Here is a 14,767-nt window from a genome sequence, read left to right as displayed (position 1 = left end):
TAAATGCGAAAGTTTGTAAGGATGTGTGTGTGTGTTTGTTAGTCTTTCACGCAAAATCTATTAAATGGATTGCAATAAAATTTGGTATGTAGATAGCTGGACAACTGGAATATTCGTACTGATATTTCTACGGGGCGCAGCTAGTTTATTATAACAGTCAATTATGATTTATTTTGAAAAAGAAATTGCTTTTTAGCAACACATTTTTACTATCTTCACGTGTATGTCTGTATTGTAATCGTCTCCTCGATTTAGACTCGATTTTGATCGACTTTAAACGGATAGATTTAATTCAAACTTTACACTTATCAAAGGTTGATGTCAGTACAATAATTTCATGAGTTCATCTTGTTATCCTGACTCGCTAATCGCACATAGGTAAGTATGAGAGCAATTGAGATAATTTCGTGAATTCTTTCATAAAATCCTGTTAGATTTTATTTCAGCTATATTTATCATCTTAATCCCTCATAAAACACATGATCTAATAAGATTTATCAGAATAAGTTTTGGTTGAGACCGATTTCACTATCAATATTTTAAATCTTGAGATATAAATTACCATTATAAAATGGGTCTACTTCCACGTAAATATTTATGAAAAAGAGAATTTTAACGAGGATTCTGATAACAATCTGGAGATTGATTACTAATTGTCTATCACAATTCATTATTCAACGTTCAGCAGACTCGATTCATTTATCAAATATCATATTTTAGGAAAGCACTAACGTTCAATTTAATTCTGAAACTCGAAAATTTCTCAAATTCATAATCGAATTCGTCGATGGTACATATATAACCATACTGGTACATATATAGCAATCAGGGATTACGCACATACTTAACGGTGAAATAATTATTCAAATTGGGCCAGTATTTTCTGAGACATAAGTGCGTTCAAACAAACAAACTCTTCACCTTTATATTATTATAGAATAGATACATTTCGATGAATCACTCACACTAAACCATCCCGTTTTGTTGAAATGAAATATTAATATGAATTGAATAAAATATTTGTATGTCAAATAAATATGTATCACTTAATATTGTGCCAAAGGACAAAAGAACGAATGCAAATAATAAGATCAAAAGACACATTTGATACGACTGCAAGACATATACCTACACTTTAATAACAATATGTTGTGAATTGTCGTATTCTATGTCTAAAATATAAATGGATTTCCACAACATTAATCGTAAAGACACATACATCTATTTGAACTTATAGGCTACGGTACATTTAAACGTGTCTAATGCTATAACTTTTAAAACAGACATAAGATATATTATATGAGCGGATATCCGATAAATAATAACATTTAATAAATTGCAGTCTGAATGATCACATCAGTCAAATGAAATAATCGTTAAAATCCAGTTTAACATCAATAAAGAGGAATCTCTTTAATCTCGTACTTTGGACATTGGCGTTAAATCAATGAGGTCATTAATTAACGAATGAAGTTAATCCAATGGAATAAAATTGCAGGATGAAGGACAATCAAGTAATTGAGTACATTCCATGATACGTAAACAAATTATAACATTCCGTATACTTAAAATACAGCTCATCTTACTAATATTATAAATGCGAAAGTTTGTGAGGATGGATGTATGTGTATGTGTATGTTTGTTACTCTTTCACGCAAAAACTACTGAACGGATTGCAATGAAATTTGGTACGTAGATAGCTGGACAACAGGAATAACACATAGGCAACTTTTCATCCCGTTATTCCTTTTATATTTTTATCCTAGGTGAAAACGCGGGTAGCAGCTAGTAATTAATATTTGTAAAACTGCTCTACACTGCATACCAAAAGATCTAAAAGTAAAAACAATTACCACGTCCTGAATTTTGTAAACATTAAATTATTATGGTCAACCTTACAACAAATCATTTCCAGCATAATTCTTGCTATCTACCAAACACTCGTAGATGTATGTACTAATATGTAAAACACACTTTTTTATTATATCCCGTATTAACTATAATTTATTTGTCCTTTCAACTGCAATTCAGCGCCATCGGTTATCATAAACGAATTTATTACGATCTCAAGTTCATTCCATAATAATCAAACAAACTCATAAAACAGCGATAACTCCTTGTTAAGCTATTTTCATAATTGCGAATATCATTACTCAGACACCAGCTGCGCTTCAATCGGTATTAATTTTATTCAACTTTCCTCCCTTTCTTCTATTAATCTTTCAATCCCCATAATAAAATTTCCGAAGCTTCGCAATTCGTTTTAAAACCTCTTTAAAAATGATATAAATCACGCATTGGAGTACGATAAATTTACGAGGTTATTTTTATATTACTTTCGTCGCTCCGCTATGTTAAAGTAAATATTTTTTTCGACGTAACGTGTTTTGATATACTAAAGAGAAGAACTTTTTTACTATAATCAAGAAAAATTAAGGCTTCTTTCATATTCCTACTAATGTTGCGAAAGTATGTTTGCTTGTTTCTTTGTTTGTTTTTTCTCTTGTCGCGAACAGTTTTATGGCATGATTTTTGTGTTTAGAGACAGTTAGGATGCTAGAGAATCATATAAAATCCTTTTTAACGCTTTAAAATATCTCATTCATGGTAATTTCTTTTACCACCCGGGCTAAGGCTAAGCACCTAACATTCATCCATCATTACTTATTACAAAATTTTACGTTTATAATATTAGTTGGATAATTTAAGTAGTATTTTAATACAGAAAATTATGTATAGTGATTTTCTTTTTCACATTTATTGCAATGTAATTGTTGCTAAATAAAGTATATATTATTATTATAATGTGATAGCGTACAAAAAATGGATATGCGTATTTAAATATTCGTAGATATAAAGTTAGATATATTGATTCAGACTGCGATCGGATGTTATTCGCACACTATACAGTAAAATAAAGAAACCCCATATTTTTATCTCTCTTAATGAACACTAGTACCAAGAAGTAGAAAAAGTGCGGCTTAGTAGTATTTCTGATTCTTGAGTAACATGAACCCAAATATACATCCCAATATAACACCGAAATATTATTCTGTCAAAACATAAATATGCATGTAAAATATTCCATGTAGATACATATCGGTTTAGTTTCAAACTCTAAAAGCGGGAACGCGATGGCTCACTTAGTTTAGGAATTGAACACAAGTTAGATTATTGCATCAGACTTGTGAATATATTGTGCATTCAATTGTGTGAAGGTGTAAATTGGTTGTTCGCCTGAACAATATCGAGAAATATACGACAGAGATCCGAGATATTATGTAAACATTTAAATAAATTTAGTAGCGACTTCAATTTGATTTAAGAAGTAGTAGATATTAATTTTATACCGAGGCCCGTTTAAGCCTCACCCTTACCAATCCATCACTTCTTTCTAGTCGTCGATCCTTTCCTTATCCCTTACCCCTCAAAAGAAGGTTACGCTTTCGCAGAGGCACTACATCTGCGAATGTTCATAGGCGGCGATGATCGTTTACCATCAGGCGAACCACCAGCTCAATTGTCCGCTGGGACATAAAAAAAGAAAAATTTTAATAATATTGAACAAAAACACATACAATAAAATAGACGAGTCATTTAACAATAAAACATTATCGTCAAAGTTTTGTTCAACGAAGTCACTTTGGGAATTTTTGGAATATCACAATGAATTTGAAATGTTAAACCCATAGATTTATTTAATACTCCCAAATTTATGTTCATTTAGAAGCCTTTTTGGTTACCGAACTAAATATACATTACATTACAGATCGAAACACTGGGGAATTACCTTTATCTATTATGGTTCAACTACAAATATTCCTTTAACATTATAAATAAAGTCATGTTTTGATAAAAATATTGTTCTAGAAAAATATTTTCTGCGTAGAACATAAACATCAAGGCGAACACGACTAGATTCTAAAGACTTAAGCACAAAAGCCTCGTTGTGCTTTTATATTTTATCAACAAACGCCACGCGGCTAAGTTCACGTAAAATATGCTTACTTTCTATTAGACTGTTGAACGAGTGTGATTTTTTACACCTTTGTAATAGTTTTATTTGATTGTTCACTCGTTTGATTCAATTGTTTGGTCTGTATCCTACTAATATTATAAATGCGAAAGTTTGTAAGGATGTGTGTGTGTTTGTTGCTCTTTCACACAAAAACTGCTGAACCGATTGCAGTGAAATTTGGTACGTAGACAGCTTGACAACTGGAATAACACATCGGCAACTTTTTATCCCGTTATTCCTACGGGATACGGACTTACGCGGGTGAAACCGCTGGGCGCAGCTAGTAGGTACTTCATACGGAAAATTTTCGAACATGCACCAGACATGATAATAGAAAATTTTGTACTGATTTATTTTTTGTTTACAAAATAACAACAGTTATAATCGAAACACCAATAAAAAATTTATTCCTTTTGATAAACAGCAGCAATGGGTAAAAGTTTATTTTTTTCGAAAATATTGTTCTTAAATATTTAATTTAAATGAAATAAGGTCAACATAGAATTCAGCGTTGAAAGGCCAAGTCGTTATTGCCATCCCAAGGAAATAGGTATTGTTTGCAAGCATTGAAATGATTTTATTACACGAGTTTGAAACCTCTTTAACTGTGGTTTAGTGGTCTGTTTGTCACGCTTTATTACTCCTGTCCTGTGCATAATCACATTTTCGGACCCCTCAAAACGCATAACATCCATCTTTAGGGAATAATATCGAACTGATTTACCTTTATCGTCAATGGGTATTTGGCCTCAAATTAGGTACCTATTGAACCATCCACAGCCGGGAACTGGAACTATCAGGAGAATGGTAATTTAGTTGTGTACTCGTACTATAACGTCTCTTTTAGATGTAGGATAATAGATGTCACATGCGTCACATTTATTATTTTATTAAAACTAAGATAAAAAATAACGTATTAATAGCTTTATGTTTTTATGCGTAATATAATCATTTGCATCAATTAATTAACTACCGTTTCTTTTCATTGTCGCGGCACAGATAAAATATTTTCAAAAATTCGACATAAAACCTGCGAAGTGATATAGTATCCAATATGAATCATAATCCTGGAGATAAATATATATAGTATATAACACAATCATTATTTATCACAGATAATATAATAGCTACTAGTTTATACGAATCGCATTCAATAACTTTTGACTTTCCCATTCACCCTTGTGTCGCTAGAGATAGTTTTTCTAAGGTTTTCCTTTTTGTGAGTCATTCATCTTACTAATGGTCAGCAATTCATATAAAAATGCGAACATGAGAGTGTATGTAATGGTGTATCGAGATTTATGTGTTTTCTAGAGAACAGAGTTAAAAATATACGCTCATTAAGCTTATTATTGCCTTCACGTTGAAAGCTGAGATTTTTCTTCTAGTATAAGTTTACTAACGTGGTAAAACGCTTGAACATTTTATTGATAGAAAAATAAAATCTGTTCAGTCTGTGAAAAAAGACCACGAAGATAATTCGCTTATGAAGTCTACCTCAAAATATATTATATCAATAGACTTATTATGGTCTAAATATATTTTGATAAGACTATCGAAAGTTGAACTTAAACGGAACTAAACTGAGTTGACCGACGACCAACGTTGATGCAAGAATAAAATACACTGGGTATGTAGTATTTGTTCTTAGGATTTATTATATATCTTTCGATTAATTTAGAGCCTAGTATTTCAAAGCAATCTGAATAAATATTGACATCAAATATCTGGCTTACTGACTCGCTTTAAGGAATATTCTTCAAAGAGAAAAACCTACACAGATTGTCTCAGATCTACTTTTGTAAAGCCTAGAGAGCTTTTTGATATAAATAAAACCCTTAGGATAAGGCAAGCTTGAAGTCTTATCCCACTAATTACTCAAGTGATTTTGTTAACGTCTAAAATGAAAATCAATTGACTACTATACTATATTGCTATTTTTTCAAGTGAAAACTGATTTATGGAACTCATAATTTTTTTTGTAATGTGAATTAAATAATATTATTATATGCAATATAATATTTATTATGTTGGAAAGGTTATACGAAAGTTTTATAAAGAAACAAAATTTTAAAAGCCCATGTCTTTTTAATTTTATTCATATGTATTTTGCATATCATCCTCTGGTTGAGAGATAGAATTACTTACGCAAAGATTGACATTTGGAATGATAAAAGAAATAATTTTAGGATTGCTAGCCTGACTTTCCAGATCCAAGGATGGAAAAATGTCAAATAATTCTTTTATATAAAAGGTCGGACAATTCCATAATTTTTGTGAAATACATTTGGGAGCATGAAATCGCAGTTCTAAAATGATTTCTTTTAATAAGAACCCATTCTTGTTAAGGTTAAACATCCTTGGTATTCTTATATTTTAGGATTTAGGCTTAAATGAAAGAAAAACAATCCTCTAAATACAAGAATGTCACAGTATAATTAAAAAAGGAGCGTAAAATTCTTTGTACTTAAATTATACAATTTTAGGAGAGTAAAGTTTTCAGGTGTAAAAAAATTATAATTATTTCTCTACCGTCGAATCACTGTTTTCACTTGATTTCTATCCAATCAATACAGATAATGCAAGCAATTCACAGTATAGAATAGGACTATTAAACGCACGTGCGTGGTGCTCGCTCGACACCTAAGCTCGGCTTTACTTTAAGGCTTAGCTGTGCGTTATGTCAGAAATATAAACTTAAATGGATCCAATCGTCACAACTCCCATATCATCCACTTACGTGAATTAGAACGAGGACAGACGAATGTGAAGCCACACATAATTGTATGTTCCGTAGCTACAATGCTTCTTTGTTCTTAAAATATCTATAGAAAATAGAAACTACGAAACTAAGACTAAAATAGCTGATGCCATTACTGACCTGGCCTACATTACGTTGATACATATCGTTATAACCTATGCTATAGCCATTCATATGAAACTTTAAAACAATATATATATATATATATTTTTTTTTATAAAAATTGTTACTAACGTTCCTGCGGATAGAGGCACTCCAAATTCTAAAATCAAACTTAAAAAACAAAAATTTTAGACACAAAAAAAATCACGTCAACGAAAGTCGGTTGAAAATTAAGATAAGCCCTGGAAAAATTACCATTCCTTTTACTTTGCCTTCTGTATCATGAAAGCAATTAAACAATCATATACTTTTTATGTCTATATACGAGTCAAACATACTACAGAAAATTTGAGAAGCTGTGTAGAGTATATTTTAGAATTAAAGGTAAAATATTTATTTTAGTTAGTCATTGGTAGTTAATAGTTAATACTTTATAATATGTGTCAGTGTTAACACTTGATGGAGAGAAATGTTGGTAATTTTAATATATCTGATAATATATAATTTTGATGTCGTGAAATTACATGTACTTATCATTAACAGCCCCGAGTTGAGAGACTATAGTTTCCTAGGATGGTTTATGTATTAATCCACTATTACCATCAAGCTTGGCTTGGTAGAAAAATCTATTTACCAAATATTAATGACGTAAAATTTTTGGACTTTTTGGTTTGCTGGACTACATGCGATGATCACTTTGATTGGTGGTAAATAGGGTACAGTGAAAATAAATTGTAAACTTTTTTTGTTCGCTCGTCGCTTCTTAGGAAAAAGAAATAAACTAATATAGTATAGACTAGATAACTCACAACCGGAGATGTTTACGGATCCACGCCGTGATTTGTTTGCAACAAAGAAATTTTGTTGTTCCCATTGCGACCGTATATTCGGTAGGCAATCGTCGGGTTTTAATTGAGAAATGTGTTTATTGTTTCCGTTTTTTGTACACAATGCTTTATATTTGATATCCTGAGTAAATTTTATTTGTTCCCAGATATTGCTCATGGGATTCATACACTAAATATTGGAAACGTCCAGTCATATACTGAAATGTTAGAATATCCTGTTAAGATAACATGGCTCCATATAATCCAATATTGACGTGAAATCAATGCTTTGCGTTATTTGTCGTGTAGAATATGGCGCTGTATAAAATATGACGTTCAGATTATTTAGCTATAGTCTTTAAAAGTACCAAAATATTGGTGATGATCTCATAGTAATTATATCGCTAGCATGTATTCAGATTAAAGCTCTAAATGTTTTATGTATTGGTCCCAAAATAATTTGATATTTAACAATGTTAGATTTGACAATACGAGGTCGCTTTAACCTCTTTTGAAATTATTTTGATATAACCTAGTTTAAATAACAGTTTGATAACCCAATTTAAAATTTTATTCCCAAAATGAGTCAGCATAATTTACGCAAGAGAAGTCGCGGACAAGGGCTAATTAATTACAAAACCATACTCCACAATCCACAGGGTTTGCCTTTTGCAAGTTTGCGTTTTGAAAATTTTACACAGTTCAAGTACTTTACGACATATTTTTTTTCATAATAAGCTCAATAAGTGGACTTATATTTTACTGTTCGATGGGATAAAATAACTAGTACATCCTAGGAACTAAAGTTTAAAAACATGGTTATAGCTGAGACTTTTTACTATTTGCAATTTGATAAATTATGTTTTCAATATTTTTACAAACAACCCACGGCCACTATGTTATCGTATTTTCTTGAATGCCCCAATGAATATTTCAATATATTCATTTATCAATTTTAAGCCTATCGGTATCGGTAATGCCAAACCTCACGTTTTAAATTGACCATAAATACATATTTTTGTGTGAATTGTGATCTTTTAATTCTATAACTTTTTAAATTTTTCTTTACTAACTTTTTAAAAATTTAAGCATCATTAATAAACAGCTAGAGATTATGATATAAACGTACCTTTTATAAACCCTTCTAACATTTAACAATTCCAAGAGTACACGTTTAAAAATAATTGGGTTATCAGAGCCGTCTTCGAATTGTCATTATTTTGTTCAAAGACTTCATTTCCTTTCTGATTTCGGGTAAGAAATCAGTTCAGGCGAAGCTTTCAAGTAAAGTGGCGTGAGCCAGGAAAGTAAAACCAATTACACGGCTATGGGAGAAATATAACACCCAATCGTGGAAATAACGGAGCTGAAAATTCACTTATGTTATCTATATATAAATAACTCGTAATAAAATGAACTTGATGTATCGGACAGTTGACTGTTTGTTACATTTTTTTATAAATACAGATATAGAAGATATAAATTTAGAACATTGCAAATATAATATGTAAGTAGCCCTTGAAACGTGTACATATTACATAATATTTCAGATATTATTAAAACAGAAAGATTTGTATAATTTCATTTCACACAAGAATCCAACACATATTATGCAATTTATAAACTATAACTATTACTATATAACTTCCTTATTGCAAATTCAAAATTGAAATTTTGTAGCGTTCGCAACATCATCATAAGTCTTAAACCCCGTAATGTACATTAGGATATTTCAACTATCCAGGCCCTACCACAGCTGTCCAAGCTGTACCAGGCTGTCCCCTTTGCCTCGTCAAGCACATAACGTATGCAAGGATTTACTTTCGGGCTGATTGACGGACGGACGCAGCCAATATGTTCACAGATCCAAAGAAAGTGCTCGGGGATTGAGTATTTTTAACAAATCAATGCGCAATCGAACGAATTGTTCGCAATCCGATATTATGAATGTCAATATTGGAATACTTTTTACTCAATCAGGCAGAAATGTTTTTATAGATTGAATTTAGAATAATATTGGCTCGGGTTAGATGAAAACGGCGTATCTCAGTCCGGTGAAAATTTCAACCTGATAAAATAAATAGATGTTCTATGAAACATTGATTAATCAAAAGTATTTTAAATGCCGCATAAGTACACGTTCCACTATTAGGCGTTAAATAATTTGTATTATATTATTATAGTTACATTATGAAAGAATTTTTCAAATTTCAATTACAAACAAACAAACGAGCTCTTCAGCTTTATAATATTAGTTTAGATTATAATAGACATGCAATTTGAACATGACATCATTGTTTAATGCGATATATGACGATGAAGCGCGAACCGGGGATTGAAAAATCAGCCCTGAATGTTCTATTCCTTAAATATTCCTTATTTCATTGCAATATACAAACATATAATCAAACGTCGAAAAACCTTCATACATAACATAACACTAAGGTTTTCCCTTTATCAAGAGCAATTTCCGGCTAATTGCTTATGCTTATCAAACCTTTGTATATCCTTATCACGAAATAATGAAAGGGACTGAGACCTATACAAAAAATCTTCCTTTATTCAAGACTATATTATGAATCTATACTAAACAGAAACGTAACCCTGTCCCGTAATTAATACGCCTGAAGCTTGTCAAATTACAAAAACAGATCTTTGTTACTGAAAAAAATGAGTTGAGAATATTTTCAAGAAATTCTATATTATCTTATAATATACTAGCTTTTAGTCCGCGGCTTCGGTCGCGTATTGAAGGAGAGGATCGTCAAGAGATAGATAGTAAAAATAGAGTTAGATTATCGGAATAAAAAACTAACCTATCTCCTTCCTCGGGCCACAAGCTATCTGTATACAGACAGAGCTACTTTCACATTGATACTATTTGGTAGTTGGGTGTTTTATTATGTAATATTTCTTAATATATTTTATTAATATAACATTTTTATAAGAAGAAGTGACCTGAGGGATTAGACCAGAAAATAAGATTATGAGAATATCATTATATTTACAACTTCTGTGGTAAACTGTACCGGTCAATCAATTTAAAATATGTAAATATTAATTTACCTAAACTTTGTATAAATACAAAACAGTTTTATAGAACAATCCTGTGTTTTTAGCAAGTTTATGTATATTACTTATGTTAATATTGTAATATTATACAAAGGTAATAATAATATATAAAGCATCTATTTGAGTTAAGAAAAGATTTTGTGAGATTTTTTCAAAACATACTCTAATGTACTATAGCGTATCAAAAAAGAGAAAAAAACCTCCTACAATCCACTATCATTATGCACTCCAGTAACATTATAACTCAAATGGTTACCTATTCCTTACAGTTGAAAACATAAAGGCCTTATCTTGCCTTAGGGAAAAACATTAAGCGAATAAGTGCCATAGAAGACATTTTGAGGTAATTGCTGTTTTTGTAAGCTACTATTACAAACTATCTTTGTACTACCCCTCTGGGAGATAATGTAGCAACGAATAAGCCATTAAATACCGAATAAATTGCGCCATTATAAGCGAAAATCACAAATTGGGATTGTATCATTGTAATGATAATGTTTCTCGTTTTAATTATATGTTTTAAAAGGTTTCGTAACAAATTGGATCGTATGTAGCAGTCATATTTTTACTGAGAGAAGCCATATAAGCCTAGTTAAAACAATTATAGACATCGGCTAATGAAAGTACTGGTACCTATTTTGAGATTCGTTTTAGCACCTAACTATTTGTTTGTTCATTTGATTTTGGGTACAATTTTGACGCACACAACACAATTAGTTGGATTCGTCCAATAATGGAAGTTAATAAATTTTTAGTATGTTTTATTATTAGCAACCTTACTAGAGCGCTAAAACGTTATACAACTTAAATTATTTTGATGTGTGTTTGATAAAATAACTGTGAAAATAAATAAAAAACCCAAAGAAAATATATAAGTATGATAAACTTTACATCTGTATATATCATAATTGATAACTCCCTGACAAACACTTTTTTTATATTTTTAAACAAGGGAACTGCAATTTGATGATTGTATCACATATATACATATAATTAAGGATTACGTTTTTGTTAGCCATATCTTTTTAAATTCTAATACAAGTTCAGTCGATTATATAGGGCAATGGACTTAAAAAAGCTTACTTTTTATTCCGGAAACATTTCGTTCTCTATTTCAACACGATACAAAAGAAAAACAAGAAAATAAAGTTCGTATGTGTATATTTTTAAATTTATTTATACTTTAACTAGCAAACTCGGCGAACTCCGTTTCGCCACCAGATGGCTTCGTTTTTGAAATTTTCCGGAATTTTCTTTGCTATAAACCTCACGACGCCCAAGACCTTTCCAACGAATGCAAAACCATGGAAATCGGTTCGTGCGTTCTGGAGTTATAGCGTCAGGAAGGAAAACCCGACTTATTTTTATATATACTTTAATGTATTATTACATTATAGTCACGACGATTGACTATTCTTTAAACTTCGAATTCTAAGCGATGAAGCCGCAAGCTGAAACCCATTGATGAATATATGAAAGAGCTTCAAGAAAGAAGATGGCGATAAATCACGTTATTTCGAGATATACTCATGTTGATGTTAAGATTATTGTTATCCGCCAAGCCTGATTTAGGATGTGAGAAATATTTCTCACTATGTTGGTTCAAGATTTAAATGAAGCTTGAGTCAACTATGAATTAAATCTGACGGTTTGTGCCAATCAATTACGTCACAAATTTTATCAAGACACATACTTGTAGCGACGGTACATTCACACATATACTTTTTGATTTTCATGAATGACATATGAATAATATTATTAATTTTATTAGGTAATTATTAATACATCCGACAATGCCTATGACATCTTAATACACACTGGGAATCGATGTTAATTATATTATAATTGCGTATAAAATATATATTTTATTCATTGGCCACCATTCTAGTAAACATATATTATTAGAATTAAATTTAACTTTATAATTAATTATTGAAATATAATTATAAATATCACCCACCAAACTATTAAAATAATAATAGTATAACAGACTCTTTTACAATCTAAAGTTTCCTATATTTAGAACGTTTCTAAATAACATATTTATTTTCCATTAATACATAATAATAAATTACTTACCAATAAATATTAATAATCATTAACGTCTACACAGTTAATCACGTAATAATCCGATCAAAAACTGTTACAGCCTATTAAAGAATAAACTCCACGAACGTCCTAAACTTCAAAAGTACTGTTAATAATATTCAAAGCGTGTGCAGAAATATTTCGAAACTTCCAATTAGAGATCGAAAGTGTTCATCTCATAGCACACGACCTGACTGAAAGGCGTCGGGAGCGATACTAAACTCTGAAGTCTGAACTCTCGTGAGTCGTGACTTACCGAATACTGTGCTTTGGAGGACACAAATCCGTGGTTGGTTCAATCCGCTAGTTCAAGTGATAAGCTCCTTATACCCTTGTTACGAATGTCTTCAGTTGATCGGGGGTCCGTGTTTCCCTTTATTTACATGGGCATAATGTTGTACGTGTCAATAAATCTCTATTTCTATCGGCCCTCTATTGACCTTTTTTAAAACGTTTCTGTACGTGACAATTATTGCGTCTGCGAAAGTATTTGTTTTTTTATGACATAAACGCTAGTGATATTCGTCCGTAGCTCCGTAGCTGTTATTTTCTGTAGCTTAGACATGCACACTCAAAGATTATGATAGGTATTTGTATGAACGAGGGATTGTTTGCTTTTAATAGTAATTTTAAATAAACGCATATTGACAACTCAGAAAATCGATGAAACATTTAGTTTAAGTAAATTAGAATTTATTGATTTAATTTAAATTGAAGCTCCAGTGACTTGTTTGTTTTTTGGCTACATATTTTAGTTATTAAAAAAATCTGGTTATTTACTCGATGTCCTTGCAATATACTTATTATTTTTAAGTAAACTATTACAGAGAACAGGACAGCAACCTTTGAAATAATCCACAATGAATACGCGCACAGATAAAATAAAGTTTAGTCCTGGGGCCATGCAATCCCCTTGGGATTATACGAAAGGGAGATTGGAATCGAAAGCTTGCCAAGCAGTAAAATGTGTCCCATTTTTAGCCGGTTAATCATATTGATAAGTATTGCATTTTATTTCAAGCTGGGTGAGATATGAGCGACTGTATGTTGGAAATGATAACGCTACCAAGTTGTGAGGTTAGTAGGTTACGCACAGCGACGTTATTTTATAAAGGAAATTATTAGGAAAACAGTATGCGTATATTGTACGATCGAACATTTATTTATCATTGCACTTAATATCAATAATCATGTATGTTTTTTTTTTATCAAACAACAGCAATACTAGTTATGATATATACTAATATAATAAAGCTGAAGAGTTTGTTTGATTGAACTCGCTAATCTCAGGAACTACAGGTCCGATTTGAAAAATAATTCAGTGTTGGATAGCCCATTTATTGAGAAAGGCTTAAGGCTATATAACATCAGGTACTACGTGGATAACACCGCGGGTCACAGCTAGTCCTTACAAAGTCGTCGTTAATGATCGTTGTTTAATTGATTTTTACGACTGGTATTATATGAAATGAAATATCGGCAACTGTTTTGGCTATTCTTTAACATTAAATCCATTTTTTTCCATCATCATTCTATAATTTTATCTAAAATTATTAAGCAACAGTGCATTGGAATAGATTCATTTGCAATATTGCTTTCAATTTGTAATATGACTATCAAAATAGTACACGGAAATATATATTCAACGACAAACATTTTTCCGAAAATCTTCGATGTGAGAAAGGATATAAGAATATGTAATAATGTTCCCGCTATTATGCTTTCGCGCCAAGTGCCTATTGTGTAAGGTTCTCCGGGAAATCCGGTATTCTACTTCCTTATATTAAATATAATACATGTCATATCCTGTTTTGATTCTCTTCGATCCGAATTACGAATAAAATATAAAATCGTTAGTGTTTTCTTTGCATGAGTATGGTGTAAGATCTAAATTTTACC

At 31.1% G+C, this 14,767-nt stretch overlaps 1 protein-coding gene across 1 annotated transcript in view; it reads right to left on the bottom strand.

Annotated features, from left to right (window-relative positions):
• LOC119833853 (trace amine-associated receptor 8b) overlaps positions 1-13,069 on the bottom strand; it is a 35,544-nt gene extending 22,475 nt beyond the window's left edge. The window contains exon 1 of the mRNA XM_038358056.1: positions 12,860-13,069. The gene's annotated coding sequence lies outside the window, so the exon portion shown is untranslated. The remainder of the gene's footprint in view (positions 1-12,859) is intronic.
• Positions 13,070-14,767: the final 1,698 nt, after the last annotated feature.

Source organism: Zerene cesonia, chromosome 18 (assembly GCF_012273895.1).
Source record: "Zerene cesonia ecotype Mississippi chromosome 18, Zerene_cesonia_1.1, whole genome shotgun sequence".
In the NCBI taxonomy this organism is placed as follows: Eukaryota; Metazoa; Arthropoda; class Insecta; order Lepidoptera; family Pieridae; genus Zerene; species Zerene cesonia.
This window is presented reverse-complemented; position numbering and strand designations above follow the sequence as displayed.